General features: G+C 48.7%; 25 non-coding genes across 25 annotated transcripts; all 25 read left to right on the top strand.

The window, feature by feature from the left end:
• The first annotated feature begins 135 nt into the window (after nucleotides 1–135).
• On the top strand, nucleotides 136–208 carry Trnak-cuu. The gene has a single exon. It is a non-coding gene; the product is annotated as a tRNA-Lys (tRNA).
• Nucleotides 209–545: 337 nt separating this feature from the next.
• Nucleotides 546–617, top strand: Trnat-agu. Its single transcript has one exon. It is a non-coding gene; the product is annotated as a tRNA-Thr (tRNA).
• Nucleotides 618–1,117: 500 nt separating this feature from the next.
• Trnar-ucg lies at nucleotides 1,118–1,190 on the top strand. The gene has a single exon. It is a non-coding gene; the product is annotated as a tRNA-Arg (tRNA).
• A 451-nt stretch (nucleotides 1,191–1,641) lies between these two features.
• Trnak-cuu lies at nucleotides 1,642–1,714 on the top strand. The gene has a single exon. It is a non-coding gene; the product is annotated as a tRNA-Lys (tRNA).
• Nucleotides 1,715–2,051: 337 nt separating this feature from the next.
• On the top strand, nucleotides 2,052–2,123 carry Trnat-agu. The gene has a single exon. It is a non-coding gene; the product is annotated as a tRNA-Thr (tRNA).
• A 497-nt stretch (nucleotides 2,124–2,620) lies between these two features.
• Nucleotides 2,621–2,693, top strand: Trnar-ucg. The gene has a single exon. It is a non-coding gene; the product is annotated as a tRNA-Arg (tRNA).
• Nucleotides 2,694–3,145: 452 nt separating this feature from the next.
• Nucleotides 3,146–3,218, top strand: Trnak-cuu. Its single transcript has one exon. It is a non-coding gene; the product is annotated as a tRNA-Lys (tRNA).
• A 337-nt stretch (nucleotides 3,219–3,555) lies between these two features.
• Nucleotides 3,556–3,627, top strand: Trnat-agu. The gene has a single exon. It is a non-coding gene; the product is annotated as a tRNA-Thr (tRNA).
• A 500-nt stretch (nucleotides 3,628–4,127) lies between these two features.
• Nucleotides 4,128–4,200, top strand: Trnar-ucg. Its single transcript has one exon. It is a non-coding gene; the product is annotated as a tRNA-Arg (tRNA).
• A 451-nt stretch (nucleotides 4,201–4,651) lies between these two features.
• Trnak-cuu lies at nucleotides 4,652–4,724 on the top strand. The gene has a single exon. It is a non-coding gene; the product is annotated as a tRNA-Lys (tRNA).
• Nucleotides 4,725–5,061: 337 nt separating this feature from the next.
• On the top strand, nucleotides 5,062–5,133 carry Trnat-agu. Its single transcript has one exon. It is a non-coding gene; the product is annotated as a tRNA-Thr (tRNA).
• Nucleotides 5,134–5,633: 500 nt separating this feature from the next.
• Trnar-ucg lies at nucleotides 5,634–5,706 on the top strand. Its single transcript has one exon. It is a non-coding gene; the product is annotated as a tRNA-Arg (tRNA).
• Nucleotides 5,707–6,158: 452 nt separating this feature from the next.
• On the top strand, nucleotides 6,159–6,231 carry Trnak-cuu. Its single transcript has one exon. It is a non-coding gene; the product is annotated as a tRNA-Lys (tRNA).
• Nucleotides 6,232–6,568: 337 nt separating this feature from the next.
• Trnat-agu lies at nucleotides 6,569–6,640 on the top strand. The gene has a single exon. It is a non-coding gene; the product is annotated as a tRNA-Thr (tRNA).
• Nucleotides 6,641–7,143: 503 nt separating this feature from the next.
• On the top strand, nucleotides 7,144–7,216 carry Trnar-ucg. Its single transcript has one exon. It is a non-coding gene; the product is annotated as a tRNA-Arg (tRNA).
• A 451-nt stretch (nucleotides 7,217–7,667) lies between these two features.
• Nucleotides 7,668–7,740, top strand: Trnak-cuu. The gene has a single exon. It is a non-coding gene; the product is annotated as a tRNA-Lys (tRNA).
• A 337-nt stretch (nucleotides 7,741–8,077) lies between these two features.
• Trnat-agu lies at nucleotides 8,078–8,149 on the top strand. Its single transcript has one exon. It is a non-coding gene; the product is annotated as a tRNA-Thr (tRNA).
• A 503-nt stretch (nucleotides 8,150–8,652) lies between these two features.
• Trnar-ucg lies at nucleotides 8,653–8,725 on the top strand. The gene has a single exon. It is a non-coding gene; the product is annotated as a tRNA-Arg (tRNA).
• A 451-nt stretch (nucleotides 8,726–9,176) lies between these two features.
• Nucleotides 9,177–9,249, top strand: Trnak-cuu. The gene has a single exon. It is a non-coding gene; the product is annotated as a tRNA-Lys (tRNA).
• A 337-nt stretch (nucleotides 9,250–9,586) lies between these two features.
• On the top strand, nucleotides 9,587–9,658 carry Trnat-agu. Its single transcript has one exon. It is a non-coding gene; the product is annotated as a tRNA-Thr (tRNA).
• Nucleotides 9,659–10,164: 506 nt separating this feature from the next.
• Nucleotides 10,165–10,237, top strand: Trnar-ucg. Its single transcript has one exon. It is a non-coding gene; the product is annotated as a tRNA-Arg (tRNA).
• Nucleotides 10,238–10,688: 451 nt separating this feature from the next.
• On the top strand, nucleotides 10,689–10,761 carry Trnak-cuu. The gene has a single exon. It is a non-coding gene; the product is annotated as a tRNA-Lys (tRNA).
• Nucleotides 10,762–11,098: 337 nt separating this feature from the next.
• On the top strand, nucleotides 11,099–11,170 carry Trnat-agu. The gene has a single exon. It is a non-coding gene; the product is annotated as a tRNA-Thr (tRNA).
• Nucleotides 11,171–11,670: 500 nt separating this feature from the next.
• On the top strand, nucleotides 11,671–11,743 carry Trnar-ucg. The gene has a single exon. It is a non-coding gene; the product is annotated as a tRNA-Arg (tRNA).
• A 451-nt stretch (nucleotides 11,744–12,194) lies between these two features.
• Nucleotides 12,195–12,267, top strand: Trnak-cuu. The gene has a single exon. It is a non-coding gene; the product is annotated as a tRNA-Lys (tRNA).
• Nucleotides 12,268–15,753: the final 3,486 nt, after the last annotated feature.

The raw sequence follows: 15,753 nt of genomic DNA, 5'->3' as shown, positions 1-15,753 counted from the left end.
TATGAAATAAAACTGAAGTACGTGACGTGTGTGACGCTAGGAAAACATTAGGCAGCATGGAGAGATTCTGTATGGGACCACCCCACCGAAACGAGAACTGTGTGTCGTGCGACCCGACACGTAGTCACCGACGCAGCCCGGCTAGCTCAGTCGGTAGAGCATGAGACTCTTAATCTCAGGGTCGTGGGTTCGAGCCCCACGCTGGGCGGAACGTGATTTTGTTCCGCTGCAGATGTAAATTACCGTTTCTCTGATCAATGTGACGTAATGGAAATAGCAACTTAAAACTTTGCCTACGTCTCCATCAGTCGCAAGGAAGTGTATCTGAAGGTGAAGGTGATTTCGTAGACATGTGTCAAAGACATGTTCTGAAATGTAAGTGGTGTTGGTTGGAGAGCACATCGGTTACGTGTGAGATGTGTAGCCAAGCAGTAATGGTGCGCCATAGCTGCAAATATTAGTCGGTAATATGAAGTGTTGTCAGCTTAAGCCTGATGATGCAGACGAGCGTAAGCACGAAGTACGCAAAACTACCACTAGGCCGCGCCTCTTTAGCTCAGTGGCAGAGCACTGGTCTAGTAAACCAGGGGTCGTGAGTTCGATCCTCACAGGAGGCAAACGAATTTTCGAAATCAGTTGCGCGTCGTGGCCGTATAGCAAGCAGTGTCTGGAACGACGAACAATTAGCAACAGGTGTTTTATTTAGAATTACTCTCAGATGTGATTGAGGCGAATGTCGCAGATAAAGCATTTTCCAAAGCGGTACAGCGTAGGGTGGGAGGCGGCAGTCTGAATTATATTTTTTACATGTGTTTTTCAAATATCACAGAGCCTCTCGCGAGCGTCGTCGTCGTCGTCGTCGACGCCGCCGCTTCTGCAGAAGTAGCAAATCGCCATCGTAGCAAATGCGGCGAGGGACGCCCTGCCTTCGATTTCGAATGCACAAAGTGTGTGGTCTTGATTCCCAATCTCTACTTGGTCGGTCTCGTAAAGGCTTGCATGTAACGAATGGGTGGGAAGCAGCAAGAGGCAGCGGCTGTGTAGAACGAAAACACAATTCCTCAGCGGTATGAGCGTTTCGAGATGACACGAATGTAAGGAATACTTGGCGGCCAGTGACCGTGTGGCCTAATGGATAAGGCGTCGGACTTCGGATCCGAAGATTGCAGGTTCGAATCCTGTCACGGTCGTGTTTTTCCAATTCTGCAAAAGAAACACACCGTTTTAGTGTAGCTATTGAGCAGTACGAAATCGTCTGAATGTTGCTGTTGTCCATTTCCTGCTTGGAGATGCACTTGAGCTTGATACACACACAGCCAGAACGGTGTTATCTAGCGAAATGGTCGGCTGAGTGCCGTCACCGCGAGTTTTGGCTGGCATTTGCGCATCTAAGACAGCGTCGGAAAGTAACCCGTTCGGCTTCTGAGTCAAATCAAATATGTGTGTTAATTTTGACACCACTAGCGCTGCAGGTTTTCATGCAATTCCTGTACCTCTCAGAAATGATTATGAAATAAAACTGAAGTACGTGACGTGTGTGACGCTAGAAAACATTAGGCAGCATGGAGAGATTCTGTATGGGACCACCCCACCGAAACGAGAACTGTGTGTCGTGCGACCCGACACGTAGTCACCGACGCAGCCCGGCTAGCTCAGTCGGTAGAGCATGAGACTCTTAATCTCAGGGTCGTGGGTTCGAGCCCCACGCTGGGCGGAACGTAATTTTGTTCCGCTGCAGATGTAAATTACCGTTTCTCTGATCAATGTGACGTAATGGAAATAGCAACTTAAAACTTTGCCTACGTCTCCATCAGTCGCAAGGAAGTGTATCTGAAGGTGAAGGTGATTTCGTAGACATGTGTCAAAGACATGTTCTGAAATGTAAGTGGTGTTGGTTGGAGAGCACATCGGTTACGTGTGAGATGTGAAGCCAAGCAGTAATGGTGCGCCATAGCTGCAAATATTAGTCGGTAATATGAAGTGTTGTCAGCTTAAGCCTGATGATCCAGACGAGCGTAAGCAGGAAGTACGCAAAACTACCACTAGGCCGCGCCCCTTTAGCTCAGTGGCAGAGCACTGGTCTAGTAAACCAGGGGTCGTGAGTTCGATCCTCACAGGAGGCAAACGAATTTTCGAAATCAGTTGCGCGTCGTGGCCGTATAGCAAGCAGTGTCTGGAACGACGAACAATTAGCAACAGGTGTTTTATTTAGAATTACTCTCAGATGTGATTGAGGCGAATGTCGCAGATAAAGCATTTTCCAAAGCGGTACAGCGTAGGGTGGGAGGCGGCAGTCTGAATTATATTTTTTACATGTGTTTTTCAAATATCACAGAGCCTCTCGCGAGCGTCGTCGTCGTCGTCGACGCCGCCGCTTCTGCAGAAGTAGCAAATCGCCATCGTAGCAAATGCGGCGAGGGACGCCCTGCCTTCGATTTCGAATGCACAAAGTGTGTGGTCTTGATTCCCAATCTCTACTTGGTCGGTCTCGTAAAGGCTTGCATGTAACGAATGGGTGGGAAGCAGCAAGAGGCAGCGGCTGTGTAGAACGAAAACACAATTCCTCAGCGGTATGAGCGTTTCGAGATGACACGAATGTAAGGAATACTTGGCGGCCAGTGACCGTGTGGCCAAATGGATAAGGCGTCGGACTTCGGATCCGAAGATTGCAGGTTCGAATCCTGTCACGGTCGTGTTTTTCCAATTCTGCAAAAGAAACACACCGTTTTAGTGTAGCTATTGAGCAGTACGAAATCGTCTGAATGTTGCTGTTGTCCATTTCCTGCTTGGAGATGCACTTGAGCTTGATACACACACAGCCAGAACGGTGTTATCTAGCGAAATGGTCGGCTGAGTGCCGTCACCGCGAGTTTTGGCTGGCATTTGCGCATCTAAGACAGCGTCGGAAAGTAACCCGTTCGGCTTCTGAGTCAAATCAAATATGTGTGTTAATTTTGACACCACTAGCGCTGCAGGTTTTCATGCAATTCCTGTACCTCTCAGAAATGATTATGAAATAAAACTGAAGTACGTGACGTGTGTGACGCTAGGAAAACATTAGGCAGCATGGAGAGATTCTGTATGGGACCACCCCACCGAAACGAGAACTGTGTGTCGTGCGACCCGACACGTAGTCACCGACGCAGCCCGGCTAGCTCAGTCGGTAGAGCATGAGACTCTTAATCTCAGGGTCGTGGGTTCGAGCCCCACGCTGGGCGGAACGTGATTTTGTTCCGCTGCAGATGTAAATTACCGTTTCTCTGATCAATGTGACGTAATGGAAATAGCAACTTAAAACTTTGCCTACGTCTCCATCAGTCGCAAGGAAGTGTATCTGAAGGTGAAGGTGATTTCGTAGACATGTGTCAAAGACATGTTCTGAAATGTAAGTGGTGTTGGTTGGAGAGCACATCGGTTACGTGTGAGATGTGTAGCCAAGCAGTAATGGTGCGCCATAGCTGCAAATATTAGTCGGTAATATGAAGTGTTGTCAGCTTAAGCCTGATGATCCAGACGAGCGTAAGCACGAAGTACGCAAAACTACCACTAGGCCGCGCCTCTTTAGCTCAGTGGCAGAGCACTGGTCTAGTAAACCAGGGGTCGTGAGTTCGATCCTCACAGGAGGCAAACGAATTTTCGAAATCAGTTGCGCGTCGTGGCCGTATAGCAAGCAGTGTCTGGAACGACGAACAATTAGCAACAGGTGTTTTATTTAGAATTACTCTCAGATGTGATTGAGGCGAATGTCGCAGATAAAGCATTTTCCAAAGCGGTACAGCGTAGGGTGGGAGGCGGCAGTCTGAATTATATTTTTTACATGTGTTTTTCAAATATCACAGAGCCTCTCGCGAGCGTCGTCGTCGTCGTCGTCGACGCCGCCGCTTCTGCAGAAGTAGCAAATCGCCATCGTAGCAAATGCGGCGAGGGACGCCCTGCCTTCGATTTCGAATGCACAAAGTGTGTGGTCTTGATTCCCAATCTCTACTTGGTCGGTCTCGTAAAGGCTTGCATGTAACGAATGGGTGGGAAGCAGCAAGAGGCAGCGGCTGTGTAGAACGAAAACACAATTCCTCAGCGGTATGAGCGTTTCGAGATGACACGAATGTAAGGAATACTTGGCGGCCAGTGACCGTGTGGCCTAATGGATAAGGCGTCGGACTTCGGATCCGAAGATTGCAGGTTCGAATCCTGTCACGGTCGTGTTTTTCCAATTCTGCAAAAGAAACACACCGTTTTAGTGTAGCTATTGAGCAGTACGAAATCGTCTGAATGTTGCTGTTGTCCATTTCCTGCTTGGAGATGCACTTGAGCTTGATACACACACAGCCAGAACGGTGTTATCTAGCGAAATGGTCGGCTGAGTGCCGTCACCGCGAGTTTTGGCTGGCATTTGCGCATCTAAGACAGCGTCGGAAAGTAACCCGTTCGGCTTCTGAGTCAAATCAAATATGTGTGTTAATTTTGACACCACTAGCGCTGCAGGTTTTCATGCAATTCCTGTACCTCTCAGAAATGATTATGAAATAAAACTGAAGTACGTGACGTGTGTGACGCTAGAAAACATTAGGCAGCATGGAGAGATTCTGTATGGGACCACCCCACCGAAACGAGAACTGTGTGTCGTGCGACCCGACACGTAGTCACCGACGCAGCCCGGCTAGCTCAGTCGGTAGAGCATGAGACTCTTAATCTCAGGGTCGTGGGTTCGAGCCCCACGCTGGGCGGAACGTAATTTTGTTCCGCTGCAGATGTAAATTACCGTTTCTCTGATCAATGTGACGTAATGGAAATAGCAACTTAAAACTTTGCCTACGTCTCCATCAGTCGCAAGGAAGTGTATCTGAAGGTGAAGGTGATTTCGTAGACATGTGTCAAAGACATGTTCTGAAATGTAAGTGGTGTTGGTTGGAGAGCACATCGGTTACGTGTGAGATGTGTAGCCAAGCAGTAATGGTGCGCCATAGCTGCAAATATTAGTCGGTAATATGAAGTGTTGTCAGCTTAAGCCTGATGATCCAGACGAGCGTAAGCACGAAGTACGCAAAACTACCACTAGGCCGCGCCTCTTTAGCTCAGTGGCAGAGCACTGGTCTAGTAAACCAGGGGTCGTGAGTTCGATCCTCACAGGAGGCAAACGAATTTTCGAAATCAGTTGCGCGTCGTGGCCGTATAGCAAGCAGTGTCTGGAACGACGAACAATTAGCAACAGGTGTTTTATTTAGAATTACTCTCAGATGTGATTGAGGCGAATGTCGCAGATAAAGCATTTTCCAAAGCGGTACAGCGTAGGGTGGGAGGCGGCAGTCTGAATTATATTTTTTACATGTGTTTTTCAAATATCACAGAGCCTCTCGCGAGCGTCGTCGTCGTCGTCGTCGACGCCGCCGCTTCTGCAGAAGTAGCAAATCGCCATCGTAGCAAATGCGGCGAGGGACGCCCTGCCTTCGATTTCGAATGCACAAAGTGTGTGGTCTTGATTCCCAATCTCTACTTGGTCGGTCTCGTAAAGGCTTGCATGTAACGAATGGGTGGGAAGCAGCAAGAGGCAGCGGCTGTGTAGAACGAAAACACAATTCCTCAGCGGTATGAGCGTTTCGAGATGACACGAATGTAAGGAATACTTGGCGGCCAGTGACCGTGTGGCCTAATGGATAAGGCGTCGGACTTCGGATCCGAAGATTGCAGGTTCGAATCCTGTCACGGTCGTGTTTTTCCAATTCTGCAAAAGAAACACACCGTTTTAGTGTAGCTATTGAGCAGTACGAAATCGTCTGAATGTTGCTGTTGTCCATTTCCTGCTTGGAGATGCACTTGAGCTTGATACACACACAGCCAGAACGGTGTTATCTAGCGAAATGGTCGGCTGAGTGCCGTCACCGCGAGTTTTGGCTGGCATTTGCGCATCTAAGACAGCGTCGGAAAGTAACCCGTTCGGCTTCTGAGTCAAATCAAATATGTGTGTTAATTTTGACACCACTAGCGCTGCAGGTTTTCATGCAATTCCTGTACCTCTCAGAAATGATTATGAAATAAAACTGAAGTACGTGACGTGTGTGACGCTAGGAAAACATTAGGCAGCATGGAGAGATTCTGTATGGGACCACCCCACCGAAACGAGAACTGTGTGTCGTGCGACCCGACACGTAGTCACCGACGCAGCCCGGCTAGCTCAGTCGGTAGAGCATGAGACTCTTAATCTCAGGGTCGTGGGTTCGAGCCCCATGCTGGGCGGAACGTGATTTTGTTCCGCTGCAGATGTAAATTACCGTTTCTCTGATCAATGTGACGTAATGGAAATAGCAACTTAAAACTTTGCCTACGTCTCCATCAGTCGCAAGGAAGTGTATCTGAAGGTGAAGGTGATTTCGTAGACATGTGTCAAAGACATGTTCTGAAATGTAAGTGGTGTTGGTTGGAGAGCACATCGGTTACGTGTGAGATGTGTAGCCAAGCAGTAATGGTGCGCCATAGCTGCAAATATTAGTCGGTAATATGAAGTGTTGTCAGCTTAAGCCTGATGATCCAGACGAGCGTAAGCACGAAGTACGCAAAACTACCACTAGGCCGCGCCTCTTTAGCTCAGTGGCAGAGCACTGGTCTAGTAAACCAGGGGTCGTGAGTTCGATCCTCACAGGAGGCAAACGAATTTTCGAAATCAGTTGCGCGTCGTAGCCGTATAGCAAGCAGTGTCTGGAACGACGAACAATTAGCAACAGGTGTTTTATTTAGAATTACTCTCAGATGTGATTGAGGCGAATGTCGCAGATAAAGCATTTTCCAAAGCGGTACAGCGTAGGGTGGGAGGCGGCAGTCTGAATTATATTTTTTACATGTGTTTTTCAAATATCACAGAGCCTCTCGCGAGCGTCGTCGTCGTCGTCGTCGTCGACGCCGCCGCTTCTGCAGAAGTAGCAAATCGCCATCGTAGCAAATGCGGCGAGGGACGCCCTGCCTTCGATTTCGAATGCACAAAGTGTGTGGTCTTGATTCCCAATCTCTACTTGGTCGGTCTCGTAAAGGCTTGCATGTAACGAATGGGTGGGAAGCAGCAAGAGGCAGCGGCTGTGTAGAACGAAAACACAATTCCTCAGCGGTATGAGCGTTTCGAGATGACACGAATGTAAGGAATACTCGGCGGCCAGTGACCGTGTGGCCTAATGGATAAGGCGTCGGACTTCGGATCCGAAGATTGCAGGTTCGAATCCTGTCACGGTCGTGTTTTTCCAATTCTGCAAAAGAAACACACCGTTTTAGTGTAGCTATTGAGCAGTACGAAATCGTCTGAATGTTGCTGTTGTCCATTTCCTGCTTGGAGATGCACTTGAGCTTGATACACACACAGCCAGAACGGTGTTATCTAGCGAAATGGTCGGCTGAGTGCCGTCACCGCGAGTTTTGGCTGGCATTTGCGCATCTAAGACAGCGTCGGAAAGTAACCCGTTCGGCTTCTGAGTCAAATCAAATATGTGTGTTAATTTTGACACCACTAGCGCTGCAGGTTTTCATGCAATTCCTGTACCTCTCAGAAATGATTATGAAATAAAACTGAAGTACGTGACGTGTGTGACGCTAGAAAACATTAGGCAGCATGGAGAGATTCTGTATGGGACCACCCCACCGAAACGAGAACTGTGTGTCGTGCGACCCGACACGTAGTCACCGACGCAGCCCGGCTAGCTCAGTCGGTAGAGCATGAGACTCTTAATCTCAGGGTCGTGGGTTCGAGCCCCACGCTGGGCGGAACGTAATTTTGTTCCGCTGCAGATGTAAATTACCGTTTCTCTGATCAATGTGACGTAATGGAAATAGCAACTTAAAACTTTGCCTACGTCTCCATCAGTCGCAAGGAAGTGTATCTGAAGGTGAAGGTGATTTCGTAGACATGTGTCAAAGACATGTTCTGAAATGTAAGTGGTGTTGGTTGGAGAGCACATCGGTTACGTGTGAGATGTGTAGCCAAGCAGTAATGGTGCGCCATAGCTGCAAATATTAGTCGGTAATATGAAGTGTTGTCAGCTTAAGCCTGATGATCCAGACGAGCGTAAGCACGAAGTACGCAAAACTACCACTAGGCCGCGCCTCTTTAGCTCAGTGGCAGAGCACTGGTCTAGTAAACCAGGGGTCGTGAGTTCGATCCTCACAGGAGGCAAACGAATTTTCGAAATCAGTTGCGCGTCGTAGCCGTATAGCAAGCAGTGTCTGGAACGACGAACAATTAGCAACAGGTGTTTTATTTAGAATTACTCTCAGATGTGATTGAGGCGAATGTCGCAGATAAAGCATTTTCCAAAGCGGTACAGCGTAGGGTGGGAGGCGGCAGTCTGAATTATATTTTTTACATGTGTTTTTCAAATATCACAGAGCCTCTCGCGAGCGTCGTCGTCGTCGTCGTCGTCGACGCCGCCGCTTCTGCAGAAGTAGCAAATCGCCATCGTAGCAAATGCGGCGAGGGACGCCCTGCCTTCGATTTCGAATGCACAAAGTGTGTGGTCTTGATTCCCAATCTCTACTTGGTCGGTCTCGTAAAGGCTTGCATGTAACGAATGGGTGGGAAGCAGCAAGAGGCAGCGGCTGTGTAGAACGAAAACACAATTCCTCAGCGGTATGAGCGTTTCGAGATGACACGAATGTAAGGAATACTTGGCGGCCAGTGACCGTGTGGCCTAATGGATAAGGCGTCGGACTTCGGATCCGAAGATTGCAGGTTCGAATCCTGTCACGGTCGTGTTTTTCCAATTCTGCAAAAGAAACACACCGTTTTAGTGTAGCTATTGAGCAGTACGAAATCGTCTGAATGTTGCTGTTGTCCATTTCCTGCTTGGAGATGCACTTGAGCTTGATACACACACAGCCAGAACGGTGTTATCTAGCGAAATGGTCGGCTGAGTGCCGTCACCGCGAGTTTTGGCTGGCATTTGCGCATCTAAGACAGCGTCGGAAAGTAACCCGTTCGGCTTCTGAGTCAAATCAAATATGTGTGTTAATTTTGACACCACTAGCGCTGCAGGTTTTCATGCAATTCCTGTACCTCTCAGAAATGATTATGAAATAAAACTGAAGTACGTGACGTGTGTGACGCTAGAAAACATTAGGCAGCATGGAGAGATTCTGTATGGGACCACCCCACCGAAACGAGAACTGTGTGTCGTGCGACCCGACACGTAGTCACCGACGCAGCCCGGCTAGCTCAGTCGGTAGAGCATGAGACTCTTAATCTCAGGGTCGTGGGTTCGAGCCCCACGCTGGGCGGAACGTAATTTTGTTCCGCTGCAGATGTAAATTACCGTTTCTCTGATCAATGTGACGTAATGGAAATAGCAACTTAAAACTTTGCCTACGTCTCCATCAGTCGCAAGGAAGTGTATCTGAAGGTGAAGGTGATTTCGTAGACATGTGTCAAAGACATGTTCTGAAATGTAAGTGGTGTTGGTTGGAGAGCACATCGGTTACGTGTGAGATGTGTAGCCAAGCAGTAATGGTGCGCCATAGCTGCAAATATTAGTCGGTAATATGAAGTGTTGTCAGCTTAAGCCTGATGATCCAGACGAGCGTAAGCACGAAGTACGCAAAACTACCACTAGGCCGCGCCTCTTTAGCTCAGTGGCAGAGCACTGGTCTAGTAAACCAGGGGTCGTGAGTTCGATCCTCACAGGAGGCAAACGAATTTTCGAAATCAGTTGCGCGTCGTGGCCGTATAGCAAGCAGTGTCTGGAACGACGAACAATTAGCAACAGGTGTTTTATTTAGAATTACTCTCAGATGTGATTGAGGCGAATGTCGCAGATAAAGCATTTTCCAAAGCGGTACAGCGTAGGGTGGGAGGCGGCAGTCTGAATTATATTTTTTACATGTGTTTTTCAAATATCACAGAGCCTCTCGCGAGCGTCGTCGTCGTCGTCGTCGTCGTCGACGCCGCCGCTTCTGCAGAAGTAGCAAATCGCCATCGTAGCAAATGCGGCGAGGGACGCCCTGCCTTCGATTTCGAATGCACAAAGTGTGTGGTCTTGATTCCCAATCTCTACTTGGTCGGTCTCGTAAAGGCTTGCATGTAACGAATGGGTGGGAAGCAGCAAGAGGCAGCGGCTGTGTAGAACGAAAACACAATTCCTCAGCGGTATGAGCGTTTCGAGATGACACGAATGTAAGGAATACTTGGCGGCCAGTGACCGTGTGGCCTAATGGATAAGGCGTCGGACTTCGGATCCGAAGATTGCAGGTTCGAATCCTGTCACGGTCGTGTTTTTCCAATTCTGCAAAAGAAACACACCGTTTTAGTGTAGCTATTGAGCAGTACGAAATCGTCTGAATGTTGCTGTTGTCCATTTCCTGCTTGGAGATGCACTTGAGCTTGATACACACACAGCCAGAACGGTGTTATCTAGCGAAATGGTCGGCTGAGTGCCGTCACCGCGAGTTTTGGCTGGCATTTGCGCATCTAAGACAGCGTCGGAAAGTAACCCGTTCGGCTTCTGAGTCAAATCAAATATGTGTGTTAATTTTGACACCACTAGCGCTGCAGGTTTTCATGCAATTCCTGTACCTCTCAGAAATGATTATGAAATAAAACTGAAGGACGTGACGTGTGTGACGCTAGAAAACATTAGGCAGCATGGAGAGATTCTGTATGGGACCACCCCACCGAAACGAGAACTGTGTGTCGTGCGACCCGACACGTAGTCACCGACGCAGCCCGGCTAGCTCAGTCGGTAGAGCATGAGACTCTTAATCTCAGGGTCGTGGGTTCGAGCCCCACGCTGGGCGGAACGTAATTTTGTTCCGCTGCAGATGTAAATTACCGTTTCTCTGATCAATGTGACGTAATGGAAATAGCAACTTAAAACTTTGCCTACGTCTCCATCAGTCGCAAGGAAGTGTATCTGAAGGTGAAGGTGATTTCGTAGACATGTGTCAAAGACATGTTCTGAAATGTAAGTGGTGTTGGTTGGAGAGCACATCGGTTACGTGTGAGATGTGTAGCCAAGCAGTAATGGTGCGCCATAGCTGCAAATATTAGTCGGTAATATGAAGTGTTGTCAGCTTAAGCCTGATGATCCAGACGAGCGTAAGCACGAAGTACGCAAAACTACCACTAGGCCGCGCCTCTTTAGCTCAGTGGCAGAGCACTGGTCTAGTAAACCAGGGGTCGTGAGTTCGATCCTCACAGGAGGCAAACGAATTTTCGAAATCAGTTGCGCGTCGTAGCCGTATAGCAAGCAGTGTCTGGAACGACGAACAATTAGCAACAGGTGTTTTATTTAGAATTACTCTCAGATGTGATTGAGGCGAATGTCGCAGATAAAGCATTTTCCAAAGCGGTACAGCGTAGGGTGGGAGGCGGCAGTCTGAATTATATTTTTTTCATGTGTTTTTCAAATATCACAGAGCCTCTCGCGAGCGTCGTCGTCGTCGTCGTCGACGCCGCCGCTTCTGCAGAAGTAGCAAATCGCCATCGTAGCAAATGCGGCGAGGGACGCCCTGCCTTCGATTTCGAATGCACAAAGTGTGTGGTCTTGATTCCCAATCTCTACTTGGTCGGTCTCGTAAAGGCTTGCATGTAACGAATGGGTGGGAAGCAGCAAGAGGCAGCGGCTGTGTAGAACGAAAACACAATTCCTCAGCGGTATGAGCGTTTCGAGATGACACGAATGTAAGGAATACTTGGCGGCCAGTGACCGTGTGGCCTAATGGATAAGGCGTCGGACTTCGGATCCGAAGATTGCAGGTTCGAATCCTGTCACGGTCGTGTTTTTCCAATTCTGCAAAAGAAACACACCGTTTTAGTGTAGCTATTGAGCAGTACGAAATCGTCTGAATGTTGCTGTTGTCCATTTCCTGCTTGGAGATGCACTTGAGCTTGATACACACACAGCCAGAACGGTGTTATCTAGCGAAATGGTCGGCTGAGTGCCGTCACCGCGAGTTTTGGCTGGCATTTGCGCATCTAAGACAGCGTCGGAAAGTAACCCGTTCGGCTTCTGAGTCAAATCAAATATGTGTGTTAATTTTGACACCACTAGCGCTGCAGGTTTTCATGCAATTCCTGTACCTCTCAGAAATGATTATGAAATAAAACTGAAGTACGTGACGTGTGTGACGCTAGAAAACATTAGGCAGCATGGAGAGATTCTGTATGGGACCACCCCACCGAAACGAGAACTGTGTGTCGTGCGACCCGACACGTAGTCACCGACGCAGCCCGGCTAGCTCAGTCGGTAGAGCATGAGACTCTTAATCTCAGGGTCGTGGGTTCGAGCCCCACGCTGGGCGGAACGTAATTTTGTTCCGCTGCAGATGTAAATTACCGTTTCTCTGATCAATGTGACGTAATGGAAATAGCAACTTAAAACTTTGCCTACGTCTCCATCAGTCGCAAGGAAGTGTATCTGAAGGTGAAGGTGATTTCGTAGACATGTGTCAAAGACATGTTCTGAAATGTAAGTGGTGTTGGTTGGAGAGCACATCGGTTACGTGTGAGATGTGTAGCCAAGCAGTAATGGTGCGCCATAGCTGCAAATATTAGTCGGTAATATGAAGTGTTGTCAGCTTAAGCCTGATGATCCAGACGAGCGTAAGCACGAAGTACGCAAAACTACCACTAGGCCGCGCCTCTTTAGCTCAGTGGTAGTCGGGCTTCAGCGGCCGTGGCGAGCGGACGCGCGGCGTGTTTACGTCCTCGCTGCTGCTGGCTGTGTTCTGTTTACTGGTGAGTAAACGCTGTTCTAGCGGCCACAATAACGTGTTATTGTGTGACAATGTTTAGAACCGGAACATGAACGACATACCGCGCAGGGACACGTTGAAATTTGTCTTCGATCACACCTATGCCCGACCGAAATCTTTTGAGATCGAATTATGGATTGAGGAAAGTCTGAAACGACCCTTTGACGAAATTATTGGCGTACACCTGTCGATCGTTAGTAGCGTTGTCTACATCAAGTTTAAAACCGCTGATATTTGCGAACAGATCTTGCAGTCGTGTAGTGGTAAGCTGAAGTTTAAGCACCGTGATGGGAACATTGGAGAGGTTAAGGTTTTGCATGCAGGATTTGGTCTTCGAACTCTTCGAATTTTTGAGTTACCATTTGAAGTACCTGCGGCTGAAATCGACGCGGTTCTAAAAAATTATGGTAAAGTTTGTTAGCAATGTTGCCGAACAATGGGCGACGTTTAAGGTTCCTGTCCTGAACGGTGTTCGACAGGTTAAAATGGAACTGCAGAGGCACGTACCATCTTACGTTACTGTTTGTGGATACCGGGCGATCGTAATATATGATGGTCAACCGCGTACCTGCTCTGGGTGCGGTGCCACGGATCACGTTCGTGCTCAATGTATCCAACGCAGGGTGACGCAGTTGCCACCAGGAGACACAGTGCCAGCTAATACGATGACTTCGCTACCGCTGACATATGTGGCGGCAGCCCGCACGAACATGGCCAACGTGGAACATTCAGTTGTGGCCCCATTTTCCAACGCCTTGGACGACGACCACGTGACGCCAATGGAAACTTCCACCACAGAGGACATCACTGATGTGACCCCTGCGGTTCCAACGGACACTAACGAGCCAGTGGGTACGACATTGGCCAACCTTTCCTGTGATGTACCTTCCCTAGGAAACATCACTGATTCGGACACTGGCAACAACCAGATGCCTGTCTCCGCGCAAACGGCAGGATTAACTGGTGGGCAAGATAGCGTTTCCTCTCCAGAGGTTGACGAACATGGAAGGCGAGGCAATTCGCCGAAGAAACATAAGAAAAGGAGGATAGCCCACAAGAATGTCGAGCAAACTGCTCCAAGTTTGCGTGAGAAAGGTTTGCAGATTGCCCGCGACCTTACCGATGCCCTACATGGAAACTCTGATGAGAAGCGACAGAGTGGCACCAGCGATGTGGCAGACACCACGAAGCCCCAGTCAGAGGTCGGAGACCACGCTCTCACTGAACGGGAAAAGACTACACGACTGGTCCTCAGGGATAGCTCCACACATCTCCGTCTGGCTGAGGCAGCCTCACACACCAGGAGGGACTCAGTTAAGGTTGGCGACTGGGCAGATGACGTAGAAGGCATGTCAGTGGACATTGAACCGACTAAGGTCGGCTCGGCGGAAGGTGCTTCCTCAGCTGTGAGGGATGAAGAGCTCAAAAGGACAGGACCTGCTTCAACAACTCCGATTGGGGACGTTGATTCCTTTTCTGCTACTTATTAATGGTTCCCACCGCCGTCTCCCTTCCATACTTGGACTGAGACTTCGCACCACTGGCTGGGAATGCCTCCTCCGTTTCAGGACTACCAGTTAGCCACGTTAAATATCAATAAAATTACCTCGACTCAGAAGCTGTACAGTCTTCGCGACTACCTTTACAGCTGTGACGCGGATATTGTGATGCTGCAGGAAGTGGACGACAACCTTCACCTAGACATTCCTGGCTACGAAGTGGTAAAAAACACCACTCCGGATAGCTCCTGCGGTACGGCTTTCCTAATTAAAGAGGGAGTGACCATCTCTGACGTCGAGCTACTGGAAAACGGGAGAGGCATTTCGTGTCTAATTCACGGTATACGGTTTATAAACATCTACGCCCCTTCTGGTAATCAAAATAGAGTGCGCAGAGCCCAGTTCTTTGCTACTGACCTGTTATATCTGTTACGACGGAATCCAGAAGACGTGGTACTTGGGGGTGACTTCAACTGCGTTTTAAAGCCTAAAGATCAAAGGCCGAATTTTAATGGTTGTCCTACTCTCGCGGAAACAGTGCGTCAGCTCGAACTGGAGGGCACATGGGAAATACTACATGGGGACCAACGCTGCTTTACATATTACACCGCACAAACTGCCAGCCGCATTGATAGGATCTATGTGGGGAAAACTCTGCGAGGACAAATATCGGCAACGGAAACGTGGCCAATATATTTCTCAGACCACTTGGCCTACCACTGTACCATTCGTCTGACCCGACAGAAAACGTTCCGTGGCAAAACAGGATGGAAATTAAATGTAGACATCCTCCGAGAGCAAGGGCTACGAGAACGGTTGCAGGAGGTCTGGGAATCGAGTCTACACAGACAGGCTGCTTTTCCGTCTGTCACGATGTGGTGGTGCCACTATACGAAGCCTCGACTTATTAGGTGCTTGAAGGCCTATAGCTACGCCAGGAGCCGCTTGCAAAAGGAGACCTTTGAATTTTACTTTAGATGCCTACGTGATTTATACTCCGAAACGTCTGTCACGCCCGAAAACATCGTACAAATTAAAAGGATTAAGGCAAAGTTGTTACTACTGAAACGGAAACAACTGGAAGGATCCAAAATCCGCTCTAGAGACACCAACAGTACTTCCGATGAACATCCATCCTCGTTCCACCTCGGCAGAGAGAAACGACGGGCAAGACAAAAACTGATCAGTAAATTGAAAACGGAAGATGGCAGCTTCTTGACGACTCAGCTGGGAATAAAGGATTATATCACTGACTATTACCGGAGACTCTATATGGCAGCCCCGACAGATGATGAGATCATCTCCACCATGCAAGATCTTCTAACGGTGAAACTAGCCGAGGCTGACAGGGAGTCACTGATGGGTGAAGTTACTGCGGATGAAATTCAGATGGCCTTGAGGAAGGCTCAGCCTAATAAATCCCCTGGCGCGGATGGACTTCCCATTGAATTTTATAAGGAATACTGGCATCTACTGGAAAATTGTTTTGTGCATATATGCAACGAAATTAGAGCAGGTCTGCAACTACCAGAAG

The sequence above is a fragment of the Schistocerca americana genome, unplaced genomic scaffold (genome assembly GCF_021461395.2).
Source record: "Schistocerca americana isolate TAMUIC-IGC-003095 unplaced genomic scaffold, iqSchAmer2.1 HiC_scaffold_147, whole genome shotgun sequence".
In the NCBI taxonomy this organism is placed as follows: domain Eukaryota; kingdom Metazoa; phylum Arthropoda; class Insecta; order Orthoptera; family Acrididae; genus Schistocerca; species Schistocerca americana.
The sequence above is the reverse complement of the archived record's forward strand: the minus strand, read 5'-3'. Positions and strand labels throughout refer to the sequence as shown.